This window comes from Pseudopipra pipra, chromosome 9, assembly GCF_036250125.1.
Source record: "Pseudopipra pipra isolate bDixPip1 chromosome 9, bDixPip1.hap1, whole genome shotgun sequence".
NCBI classification, from domain to species: Eukaryota; Metazoa; Chordata; class Aves; order Passeriformes; family Pipridae; genus Pseudopipra; species Pseudopipra pipra.
The window spans coordinates 10,257,248-10,271,163 of NC_087557.1; positions in this window are offsets into that span (position 1 = coordinate 10,257,248).

Consider the following 13,916-nt stretch of genomic DNA (forward strand, 5'->3'; position numbering starts at 1 on the left):
ACTTGGACTCACCACGGCGACGCACGGCGCAGTCCCAGCCGCTGCGGGGAGCCGGGCCCTCTGGGCAAAGGCAGCTGGGCATGCGAAGCAGCGGCCAAAGAGGCTGCCGCCCTGCTTACAGGGGGCTCCGGCCGCTGCCTGGACCACAAAGCGCCTGGGACACCAGGGCACTGGCCCCGACTTACAGGGGGGCCCTGGGCCCAAAGGCCTGCGGAGGCTCCTTCTCTCCGCTTCGGGGGGCACCTGACCCGCTCCCCGCTAACGGGGCGGTCGCCCCGCACAGGCTGCCAGCTGAGGGAGCGCAAAGGCTCCCAGACCCGGACCCCTGCTTACAGGCGGGTCCACGCCCAGGGAGCCACGGAGCTCGGCCTTCCCCCGCAGCATCAAGTACCTGGCTCAAGGGCCAGGCACTGGGGCTCGTGGCCTAAGGCCCTGAGCTGGGCCCCGAGGGCAGGGAGGGCACACGCCCAGCCCCACGCCTGTGAGAGGCCGGGGGACCCCGCGGGACACCCGCCTGATTACAGGGGGTCCCTCCAACCGCCCGCCGAGCAGGGGGGACGCACAAAGCCCCACTTAGGGGGCCGCCCCCCCCGAGGCCCGGCACTCCCAACAACGGCCTCGCGGCCTAAGGCCGCCGGGGACAGGGCCCCCAGCCCCGAGGACGGGGGGAGGCCCACGCTGGCACGTCGCCAGCAGGACGGGCAGCCCCGCGGCGCGGGTGGCGGTGCCCGCGCCGCCACTAACGGGCTTCGCTCCGTCCTCGGGAACAAGGGGCAAGCCCCTCAGCACGCTGAGGCCCTTCTGGCCCGTGCGCAGCCCGGGGGCAAGCCTGAGGCTCTCCTCTCCTGCTCGCCGGCGGGGCTGGCTCCCCACAGGTTGGCGCGCAGAGCCCCTCTTTCCCTCCTGGGAAGTCTAAGCTACGCTGCCTACATCTCTACGGGGGCTACAGGAGGGACCAGCTCGCTCGCTCACTCACACCGACAAGACAAGCACACAATGGGGGAACGTCCCAGAAGAGGGAGCAAGCTCTGTGCGCCGAGCCGTGGGGAGCCGGCCCTGCCGCCGAGCAGGACAGGAGAGCCTCGGGCTTGCCCCCGGGCTGCGCACGGGCCAGAAGGGCCTCAGCGCGCTGAGGGGCAAGGGACACGGGCTGTGACGCACCCCGACTACGGGGGGTCACTCTGGCCAGGGGCCGCCAGCAGGCACCAAAGGTGCCAAGGGGAAAAAGCCCTGCCCTGCTTACAGGGCGGGCGGGCTGGGGGTCCGGGAGAGCTCCGTTTCCCCCCTCGGGCGCGGAGGCGGGCACTCTCGCCCTCCTTACAGGGCGGTTGCCTCTCTCTCCGGGCAGCCACAGGAGCGCGATGGCAAAAGGCCAACGCCAAGCAAAGCAAAGGACCTGGCCCTGCTTACAGGGAGGTCGCCCAGCGCCAAGCCGGCCGGCGCAGCCGGAAGCTGCCCGCCGGACTCTTAGGGATCCCTGCCCCGGGGATGCCAGGGAGGGGCCTTTGCCCAGAGGGCCTTTCTCCCGCCCCCTCTTGAGCACGAAGCCGACGCTCTTCTTCCTGGCTCTTGCCTCGCCGTCCCGCTCCACGGCTCCGCTTTCTTCTCGGAGGGCTCCTGCCAAGGCAGGAGGACGCAGCTCGGACTCAGAAGCTCCGAGTCCTCGCACCGAAGGAAAGCAGGACCCAGAGGCAGCTGCCCCGGCCACCACCCGCCCGCCCACTCGCAGGACCCCCACACCTCCACACCACCCCCCAACTTCAGCTGCTCTCACCGTGGCGTCTTCCCGCGTCGGCGCTGCCGTCCCTCCCTCGCGACGCCTCTTCCGCTCTCTTCTCCGACGGCTTCTGCCAGGGCGGGAGGAGGCGGGTGGGCCCGAGAAACACCCGCTCCTCCGTACCAAGGCAACCCGCACCCCACGCCCCCGGAGGCACATCTCCAAGCCCCTCCCCGCCCCCCCCACAGGCCCCCCCACTTCCACCAAACTCTCCAAGCTTCACTTGGACTCACCACGGCGACGCACGGCGCAGTCCCAGCCGCTGCGGGGAGCCGGGCCCTCTGGGCAAAGGCAGCTGGGCATGCGAAGCAGCGGCCAAAGAGGCTGCCGCCCTGCTTACAGGGGGCTCCGGCCGCTGCCTGGACCACAAAGCGCCTGGGACACCAGGGCACTGGCCCCGACTTACAGGGGGGCCCTGGGCCCAAAGGCCTGCGGAGGCTCCTTCTCTCCGCTTCGGGGGGCACCTGACCCGCTCCCCGCTAACGGGGCGGTCGCCCCGCACAGGCTGCCAGCTGAGGGAGCGCAAAGGCTCCCAGACCCGGACCCCTGCTTACAGGCGGGTCCACGCCCAGGGAGCCACGGAGCTCGGCCTTCCCCCGCAGCATCAAGTACCTGGCTCAAGGGCCAGGCACTGGGGCTCGTGGCCTAAGGCCCTGAGCTGGGCCCCGAGGGCAGGGAGGGCACACGCCCAGCCCCACGCCTGTGAGAGGCCGGGGGACCCCGCGGGACACCCGCCTGATTACAGGGGGTCCCTCCAACCGCCCGCCGAGCAGGGGGGACGCACAAAGCCCCACTTAGGGGGCCGCCCCCCCCGAGGCCCGGCACTCCCAACAACGGCCTCGCGGCCTAAGGCCGCCGGGGACAGGGCCCCCAGCCCCGAGGACGGGGGGAGGCCCACGCTGGCACGTCGCCAGCAGGACGGGCAGCCCCGCGGCGCGGGTGGCGGTGCCCGCGCCGCCACTAACGGGCTTCGCTCCGTCCTCGGGAACAAGGGGCAAGCCCCTCAGCACGCTGAGGCCCTTCTGGCCCGTGCGCAGCCCGGGGGCAAGCCTGAGGCTCTCCTCTCCTGCTCGCCGGCGGGGCTGGCTCCCCACAGGTTGGCGCGCAGAGCCCCTCTTTCCCTCCTGGGAAGTCTAAGCTACGCTGCCTACATCTCTACGGGGGCTACAGGAGGGACCAGCTCGCTCGCTCACTCACACCGACAAGACAAGCACACAATGGGGGAACGTCCCAGAAGAGGGAGCAAGCTCTGTGCGCCGAGCCGTGGGGAGCCGGCCCTGCCGCCGAGCAGGACAGGAGAGCCTCGGGCTTGCCCCCGGGCTGCGCACGGGCCAGAAGGGCCTCAGCGCGCTGAGGGGCAAGGGACACGGGCTGTGACGCACCCCGACTACGGGGGGTCACTCTGGCCAGGGGCCGCCAGCAGGCACCAAAGGTGCCAAGGGGAAAAAGCCCTGCCCTGCTTACAGGGCGGGCGGGCTGGGGGTCCGGGAGAGCTCCGTTTCCCCCCTCGGGCGCGGAGGCGGGCACTCTCGCCCTCCTTACAGGGCGGTTGCCTCTCTCTCCGGGCAGCCACAGGAGCGCGATGGCAAAAGGCCAACGCCAAGCAAAGCAAAGGACCTGGCCCTGCTTACAGGGAGGTCGCCCAGCGCCAAGCCGGCCGGCGCAGCCGGAAGCTGCCCGCCGGACTCTTAGGGATCCCTGCCCCGGGGATGCCAGGGAGGGGCCTTTGCCCAGAGGGCCTTTCTCCCGCCCCCTCTTGAGTTCCACGCTGTTGCTCTTCTTCTTGGCTCTTGCCTCGCCGGTCCACTCTTGAGCTCGATGCTGCTGCTCTTCATCTTTGCTCTTGCCTCGCCAGTCCACTCCAGTCTCTTCTTTCTTCTTCCTCGCTTCTGCCAAAGCAGGAGGACACAGTTTATCCTCAGAAATACCAGCTCCTCCCCAAGAAGGAAAACATCCGTACACCCCCAGAGGGAGATCTCCAAGCCACTACCCACGCACAGGCCCCCCCACCTCCACAAATCCCTCCAAACTTCACTTGGGTTAGGGCACCAGCAGCAGCGTCAGCTGCAGGGGTTGCGACGAGCGGGCAACGGATGGACTGCTGTTTGGGGTCAGGGGGGTCCAGTAACTGTCTTTGGCTGCGCAGTGGCCGTGAGACTTCTGTAGAACAATGGACACAGCCAGCTTTCTCCTGTCATGAGGTGCAAGTTAAAGTGCCTCTTCCGTCACCACCAGTTCAACCAACAGACAACAAATGCACAACAGTTAAAACACCACCGTGGCACTCCTACCAAGAAACCAACCCACAGCCCTCACCAGCCTCAGAACAGCTTCTATGCCTAAGACAGCCTGATGGAGGAGGAAGATTAGAAATTGACACCCTTGAAATCTTAGCCGAGCTGTGGCAAACCGAACTCAGCGAGACGAGAGAACCAGAAAGAAGACAAGCAGTTTTGGATCCTGCAGAAGAGGAAGAACAGGCTACAGGTACTACTTCAGCTCGAAGAAGAGAATACAGACTGGGAAAGCACACAAAACATATTCCTGCCCAAGCCGAGACCATCAGTGAAGTCAAAGCTACCAATGTTAAAATGGACAATATATATATTGGCTATGTTGCTAACAATAGCAGCTGTTTATTTTATGCTGCGAGAATTTCGGCTGGAACAACACAGTCCACCTACTGACACAACCAACAATCTAAAGGTAACATTGCAAAATACAGCAGACATACAACTATCAGCTACCATATTTAACTTACTAAGTCACAAAAGGACAACTTTACTAATTGACAAATTATCTACTATTATAAAAGGTTCTTTTGTGTTACAGGAGGGAAGAATAGAAATACTAGGAGGGACCCTGAATCGAGTATTTACTTCTCACTATTTTAAAATGCTGTTAGACAGTATGCCATACACAACATGGAAAGCCAAACCTAAACAAGTAGCAAAGAAACAACCAATTACAATTTCAACTGCAGAAACACATAAACCTTTACACACAGTCACTGCAAAAGCCTTGATAAAGCAAAACAAACAAATCCCTCATACAACACAAGCCCAAAGATGCCTCACAAGGCTGCAACATACAGCAATACACACCTCCAAATCCATTCAAAACACAAACATGCATAAATTTGCCTATACTCAAATTAAGCAATTAGAATGGCAGGCAAAGACAGCAGTATCAAACATTTTAACAACAGAACAGATGTAACCTCACAATGGCTCTTAAAAAACATCCAAACCTGTTTAACAAGTTTTCTTAAACTAGCACCCCCGAAACAAAACAGAGACATCATAACCAGCAATAGCCCAGACATTAACCCTGTTTTCATTGGACCCACTGAAATCACTCATTCTGTAGAACAGAGGCTGCCTCAGTCAAAGAGGAAGTCAATTAACAGTGGATTTTTCCCAAAGGCAGTTTCACTGCAGCTAAACCCACAAGTGGCCCAAGAAACAAATCGCCCTAAATCCGTGATACAGTGGCCTTTCCTTAAAACAGAGGTGATGCATTTACACACAACACTAGAAAACCATATAAACACAGCCTTGCTACGTACAAAAACCCCTTCACTAATCTATCAATCTCTCTAAGTAGAGAAAAATGGATTTTCATACTTTTTACCCCTGTCTCAGAGTGCAAAAAGATTAGAAGTTTTGAAAACCAAGATTTTGCAAATGACTTTTTAGTTAAAGAAAAGGATAAAAAACACTTCTTGCATAATTGCCTTTGTAAAACAAGAAATAATGTGTTGCCCCTCAAACATAACAATGGTTTACTGCTTAACAACTGGGTGGAATTAGATTTTGTCATCTTCTCCCACTATTCCTGTTCCTATAAAAACTTTCCTACTAACTCTTTGGCTAAACAAACAAATGACTTGCCTTTTGGTGAGGAAAACGACAAGCAAACCCCTCTCATCTCTCACTCAAAATCTCCTTTCTTACATAATATGGGAAAAAGAAAGCAAAACATAGCGAACTAAAACTTTATTAATTATTCACTCATAGCACTGCATTTTACATTTTCAAGAAAATATAAATTTTATTTCTAACATTTGTGGTTTTTTCTTTTTTGTTTTCAAATCAGTTTTCTTAAAAGTACTGTAAATTGTTTTCTTAACAATAGAAATAAAGGGTAGAAAATAGTTTAAAAACATTTACACATGGAATAAAATTTAGCATCTCACCATTTTAAAGCCCAATATATTCATTAATTCATATTTTTTAAATATAAAACTGGCTGATACAAAACTTTCATTAGGTTTAGCAGTTTCATATTCTTCTAGCTATACTAAAGAATGCAAGATAAACCTTTTATCAATTAGTAAACAAAATTGCTACACGTATTATAAAAACTGGAGCGATATAAGCAATTTACTAGGGAGATAAATTTGAATTAAATAAATTTACCCACAGATTGTTTCAGCATAGATTGCATGCTGATTACCAATCAATTGCTGGACTCAAGATGAAAAAGAAGATTTGAAACCTTCTTAGTGTAAAGAGAGAGAAAAATTCTCTTTGTTGCCTAAAAGCTCTTGCTATTGCCTTTCACCATGTAAATTGGTGTAATTTTAACCAAAAACAATTAAGTTTATTTCCACAAAACCAAAACACTACAGCTTTAAAAATTTTTTCCCTATTTTTTCATTAATTTCCCAGTAGCTTTATTTGAATTATTAAAAATAAAAGTTATTAGAAGTTATTAAATTCTCAAATACATCCACATACATGCAATTATCATAACAATGTTATTCAAATAATAAGTATAGAATCTTAAACATCCCCATATTTGTTACATTCAAACATTCTCAAAACATTTTGCAATCACAGAAGAACATACATAATGTCAACAAGAGTGCAAAATAGCTGCTTGTAAATTGCAACTACCTGAGAGACTGAATTAAACCTGGTTACAGTTGCTCTCACTGATATTATTAAGAAATGGGAACTGTAAAACATTCAAAAAAAAAATTTAACAGGACCAACAATGGAATCTCCAATACAAAGAAAACTACACAACGAAAGATGTAGTAAGGAAATGTGACACTAAGACCATCTACATCTGGACAAACTAAAGAAGACAACGGAACAATAAGGTACAAACCGTGGACCGGGACTCTATGTAAGTTTTACAACTTACTCATATATGCAAGACATTTAAATTGTTTTGTAATTAACCTATGAATGTTATAATTGAGTCATGCTATGCTACTTTCACATCTCGAAGCCTCCTTCCTTCGAGATTTCACTAACCCTCATTTACCTAGAAAAATACACACCACATAATTCCTTGTTAATCACACAAAATCTAACTCTTACATAAGACACATCCATTCACACACATTCCAGATAGAATAATACAACACACACTAGAAAAAGGCAAAAGATACTACCAAATACTAATTTGTTTTGCAATTTTAGACATTCCAAAAAACATAAACACAAACAATGATCCTGTATGTTATTCAACAAAAGCTAAAACACATCTCACAAATCAGAAGATATTCCATTCCACAAACATGCCGCACTCACCCACAGAACAATTGTAAAAAGAGCACACTGCCCACTAAAAGAAATGCTTCAAAGGCAAAAAAGAGGGGAGTTGGTATATAGCCCCCAGGAACGCTTATGGAAAGCATCATATGTTCTAAATTTCTTAAACTGTGATGATACAAACCATAGCAGGTATGAATACCAAATACTCAAAATGAATACCAAAAACTCAAATACTTTCATCTTCCAAAGCACCAGTTATGATTAAAAATCTAATATCTAGACAATGGTCAGGACCAGTAGATCTCAGAACTTGAGGGAGGATATATGCCTGTGTATCCAAGGGTACCAAATTACAAAGGATCTCTTCTAAATGTGTCAGGCCTTATATTAGCCCTCCCTCAAAACAGAAACAATCACCAGAAAAAATGAGTGAAGAAATTGGATTTGAAGAAACATAACCAACAATAGTAAAAGGAACACACCACACATTGAGAAACATGCTATAAAAACACAAAAAAGGGAGGGAAAGAGATATGGGTCTGGTCCCTATATGTGTAAATCTACATTAATACTTCTTCAAAACAGGAACAATCACAAAGAAGCAATAAACAAACAGAACCAAAAGAAACACACAGTAACCAATACAAACCCAAAACTCCATGATTCAAACACAATAAAGGGTTTAAGAATGCATGTGTTAGGAGAGAATGAAACAGTGGCCATCGGAATGTGAATGAGAAAGTTGAGTGGAGATATGTATGTGTGTGTGAATGCAAATACACTTTACAGGAAGATATCTTAAACTCATTCAACAACACTACCTCAAACAACACTACTTCAAACACAACATCTACAACCCAGCACATTTCCCTTTCAAATAAAGATGATGCCTTTACCCAATCACACAAAATTACCCTCAGATAAAAGATTCTACACATCTACAAACCCTGGCTAATTCAAGGTTGCTTGAATATTGCACAAACCAATAAAGTTGTAAACAGCTCAATAAAGGCCTTGTGATGATAGGCCCTGGTTTTTATAAACAGTTAAGATAAGATTGGTTACATTAAGGATGTTTAAAAAATGTATTGTTTTACAACTTGTTAATTATTTAGAGAAGGGGAGATGTGGCAAGGAATTATGGGAGTTGTAGTTTTCCACCTTCTCACGCATGCTCAATCAATACTTGATTGTCATTGTTTGGAAGATCATGTGACATGTTTAAGTGCTGTATTTAAACCAAATTGTTTTGTAATAAACCTTAATTCTGCCCTGGCACTTGATTGTGTCACCGGCAGCGTTTGTGCCTTATTCACCACCTTACTCACACTTCACCTCACTCACACTTTACCTGACATCTTCCCTCAAGACATCCCCTGCATGTGCTTTCCAAGTTCCCTCAGCTTTACCTCTCTGAAACTCTCAGTCCCCTCTGTGTTACCTCACCAAGGGTGACGGACTTCAAGAAGCTTTTTCCTCAGTAACTCCACTGAAACACCCTGCTGCCCCTGCTGCTCAACAACCCCTACCTCTGTAACAGCCCAAAATCTTCTCTAGGGCGACTCCACAACCTTTCATCGGGCTTCTCTAAAGCGCCTTTCAACTGCTCCCGTCCCACAGACCGGGGGAGGAGCGGGACACTGCGGCTGAGGGGAGGGCCGGAAAAGCAGCGCAGCAGCAGCGACCAACCCGCCCTTGCTCTGCCCCACCCCGTCTCGTCTCCCTCAGGGCACCCTCAGGGCCCCTCGGTGACCCTCCAGAGCACCTTTTTCGCTCTGTGTCCCTCACAGCACCTAAAGGGACACAGGAGACACTCACCCCTCAGGGCACCCTCTTCACTCTCAGAGATCCTCAGGGACACACCGGGCACCTGCCTCCCCCCTCAGCAACATGCAGGAAACCTGCCTTCCCCTCAGGGACACAGAGAACACACACCTCTCCCTCAGTGACTCTCAAAGTTCCTCACCGGTACTCAAGGCACCCAGTTGCCTCTCAGTGATCCTCAGCAACAAACGAGGCACCTGCTTTCCCCTCAGCGACCTTCACAGCCCCTCAGGGAACCCTCTTCACCCACAGTGACCCTCCCAGAACCCTCAGCAACACACGAGGCACCCACTTTCCCCTCAGTGATGTACCGGACACCCACCTCTTCCTCACTGACCCTCAAAGCCTCTCAGTGACACTTGGGGCACCCAGTTCCTCCCCCGTGACCCTCATGGACCCTCAGCGACACACAGGGCACCTGCCTCCCCCTCAGTGACACACAGGACCTCCTCCTTTCCCTCAGTGATACAGGGGGCACCAGCCTCCTTCTCTTGTGACCCTCAAAACCCCTCAGTGACACTCAGGACACCACATATTTCAACCCCCAAAATGTCCCCTACTCAGCTTTTCCCTCCAAGATTTTCAGTCTGTCCCTCACACTTTACCTGACATCTTCCCTCAAAACATCCCCTGCATGTGTTTTCCAAGTTCCCTCAGCTTTACCTCTCTGAAACTCTTAGTCCCATTTGTGTTACCTCACCAAGGGTGACGGACTTCAAGAAGCTTTTCCCTCAATAACTCTACTGAAACACCCTGCTGCCCAACACTCTGTATTACCTCTGTAACAGCTCAAAATCTGCCTTAGTGCGACTCCACAACCTTTAAAGCGCCTTTCACCTGCGCCCGCCTCACGGACCGGGGAGTAGCAGGACACTGCGGCTGAGGGGGCTGAGGGGAGGGCGGGAAAAGCAGCGCAGCCTCGGTGACCGACCCGCCCTGCCCCGTCTCGTCTGGTCTCCCTCAGGGCACCCTCAGGGATCCTCGGTGACCCTTCAGAGCACCCTTTTTGCCCTGTGTCCCTCACAGCCCCTAAAGGGACACAGAAGACACCAGCGTAGCCCTCAGGGCACCCTCTTCTCCCTCAGAGATCCTCAGGGACGCATCGGGCACCTGCCTCCCCCCTCAGCAACATGCAGGAAACCTGCCTTCCCCTCAGGGACACATAGCACATCCTCCTTCCCATCAGTGATACAGGGGGCACCAGCCTCCTTCTCTTGTAACCCTCAAAACTCCTCAGTGACACTCAGGACACCACATATTTCAACCCCCAAAATGTCCCCTACTCAGCTTTTCCCTCCAAGATTTTCAGTCTGTCCCTCACACTTTACCTGACATCTTCCCTCAAAACATCCCCTGCATGTGCTTTCCAAGTTCCCTCAGCTTTACCTCTCTGAAACTCTTAGTCCCCTTTGTCTTACCTCACCAAGGGTGACGGACTTCAAGAAGCTTCTTCCTCAATAACTCCACTGAAAGACCGTGCTGCCCTTCTGACGCTGCTGCTCAACACTGTATTACGTCTTTAACAGCCCAAAATCTTCTCTAGGGCGAATCCACAACCTTTTATCGAGCTTCTCCAAAGCGCCTTTTACCTGCGCCCGCCTCACGGACCGGGGAGTGGCGGGACACTGCGGCTGAGGGGGCTGAGGGGGCTGAGGGGGCTGAGGGGGCTGAGGGGGCTGAGGGGAGGGCGGGAAACGCAGCGCAGCCTCAGCGACTGCCCCGCCCCATCTGGTCTCCCTCAGGGCACCCTTAGAGCCCCTCAGTGACCCTTCAGAGCACCCTTTTCACCCTGTGTCCCTCACAGCCCCTAAAGGGACACAGGAGACACTCACATAGCCCCCCGGGCACCTTCTTCCCCCTCAGAGACAAAGAGAACACCCACCTCTCCCTCAGTGATACAGGGCATACTCAGGTCCCTCTAGCAGTGAGTCACACAGCCCCTCAGGGACACAGATGGCACCTATTTTCCTGGAATAATTTTTTTTTCAAATGATCAAGTTGGGATCATTCACACCTGAAAGTCCTTAAAAAACCCCACATTTGGCTGAGGCACTTCACACACACTAACCAGCTTTTGACATGAATTTTGGAATGCTTAGGAAATTACAGAAGCATGAAACCTGTGAATAATTTAGGAGTATTTTTGAAGGACTCGTAGTTAAAGGGCCTGTTAACTTGATATGATCCAGGTGAAATAGAGGAAAAAGGCAAACAATTTCAGTGAGAAAGAATTAAATTAATACAATTAATTTATAGAAAATAGGCCTAATTTAACTCTCTGAGAGATTACAGATGTAATCCTACTGTGGAGATATCATATGCTTTAACTGTTAGCTTGTTAATCCAGCGAGCTCAATATGCTACTGCTCATTTAAAATAGCTGGCACTGTAGCACATACAGTCTGGAACTGATGGGTTAGAAAAATAATGCCAGTGAGAAATAATCAGCCAGTGAGGCTGTTTAAAATTGTGTCTTCCAAAGGAAAGCACTCAAAGAAAAGTGATGCCAGTTTTATGCATCCCCTGTATTTAAATATAAAATCACCATGGACAAAATATGCAGATGACACAGAAATTTGACAGCAGGACAGATAATGATGCTGAAGTCACACAGAGTAACATGGATAGTTTGGTAAAGAGAATAAACCTGTGCAGTTAGCTTCTGTTTTAATAAATTCACATGAAGAGCTGTATGTCTAAAAAATAAAATTTTTAAGTATGGAGGGGAGGACAGTATCCTTGAAAACAGCAACTTTGAAAAGTGCTTATAAATCATGTTGAACAACTGAGTCAACACACTGTTGTGTGTGTTGTGTGTGTGAGGTAAACAGGATTAAGAAGACTTTTAAAATCTATTCAGGAAGGCAGTGTGTAGGAATAGAAAGGCAATTTTTTTAATGAAGCCAGTACTAGAATATTGCTTACAAGTCAGGTGTCAAGTGTTTCTAACAGTGGAAGAAATGAAGGTGGTGTAAGAAGAAAGCCACAAAGATTATCTGAATGCTTGAAAAAAAGCCCTACTGTGAAGGACAGAATGAATGCAATTTGCTAAGCTTATCAAAAAAGAGTTTGAAAGGTAACTTGATTGTAGCAGAGAAGTACTAACACACAGAGAACATACCATGTATTAAAAGGCTTTTTAACCTCAGGGAAGAGATTCCTGTATCCTAAACCATTCAACAGCCAAACAGGCTGCCGCCCTGCTTACAGGGGGCTCCAGCGTGGGCACACGCCCAGACCCTGGCTACAGACGGGTCGCGGTGCCTGTTATTTACATTTGAGTAAATAGTGATGTCTTTTCTGTTGTATGTCCTGGAACCAGAAAATGCTTAAATTGTCTTTTTTTGTTGTTGTTTTTTTTTTTTTTCAAGTGAATTTTAATACCTGTGGTTTGGATTTGAACACATGTCAAGGGACACTTCTAACAGTCATTTTAGCTGTGTCTAAATATAGACACAATATAGACACAGACACAATATAGAGATTGTGTAAATCTGATAAATGTCACTGCAGACACTGATCAGACAGTAGAATACTTAGGAGTTTATTTTGAGTTAATGGGTTGGTGAAGTCCAAACTCTGCAACATGATAAAGAAAATTTTTTTCTACGCAGAAGCATCAATTATTCACAACATAGCCACACCTTAGGAAAAGAGGGGGAGAAATGGACTCCGGAAATAAATGAGAGAGCTCCATAGTGTAAAAGTAAAATAGATCATTTTGAAGGAAAGGGACCACTGCAGAATCTAATTCATTTGCAAAATCCTCTCCTCTATTTAGGCTCCACAGTAATTGTTAAGTCTTCCCTTTTGATGAGTTTTATCAAGCTTTTTTGGTGTCTTTTGCCACTTGTTTGGGATGAAATCTAAGAATACATAACCAGCCCATAACCCAGGGAGGTGGTGGATTCACCATCCCTGGAGGTTTTTAAGATGAGACTGGATGTGGCATCAGTGCCATGGCCTGGGAACCACGGCGGGGTTGGATCAAGGGTTGGACTTGATGATCTCAGAGGTCTTTTCCAACCCAGTTGATTCTGTGTATTCATAGGCATTGACCTTTTTGTAAGTGTTCATCCCTGCTCTGGGTTTTCTTTTATTCTTACTGCATAACTGCCTGGTCGATTACTCTTTTTTTCATTCTATGCAGTTATTTTCAGTTAACTGTAAATGCTTTAACACCACTGTTAAGTATTCAAAGATGTGTAAACTAGCTTCCTTTAATTTTATACTGCCTTGGAATGTAAATGTGGAGGGAATGAGTAAAAGTAAAACGAAATTGAATTGGTTTCATGCACTCATTGCAGGGGAAGATTTAAATCTCACAATACGTGGTTGAATTGTTTGACAATGAAGAGAGCAGTAGCCTGATAACATTTTCCCTCATAAGTATTTTATGAGCTCTCACATCCTCATTGCTCTGTACTTCTGTGCCCAGTGATGAGATTTTCTGATCTGTGAAAAATTCTGGCATTTAAGGCATTTCTTTATTTTGTATTAGAGGAATATGTCAATAACCTCAATTTGTTAAATAGTCCCTCGCGACGCCTCTTCCGCTCTCTTCTCCGACGGCTTCTGCCAGGGCGGGAGGAGGCGGGTGGGCCCGAGAAACACCGGCTCCTCCGTACCAAGGCAACCCGCACCCCACGCCCCCGGAGGCACATCTCCAAGCCCCTCCCCGCCCCCCCACAGGCCCCCCCACTTCCACCAAACTCTCCAAGCTTCACTTGGACTCACCACGGCGACGCACGGCGCAGTCCCAGCCGCTGCGGGGAGCCGGGCCCTCTGGGCAAAGGCAGCTGGGC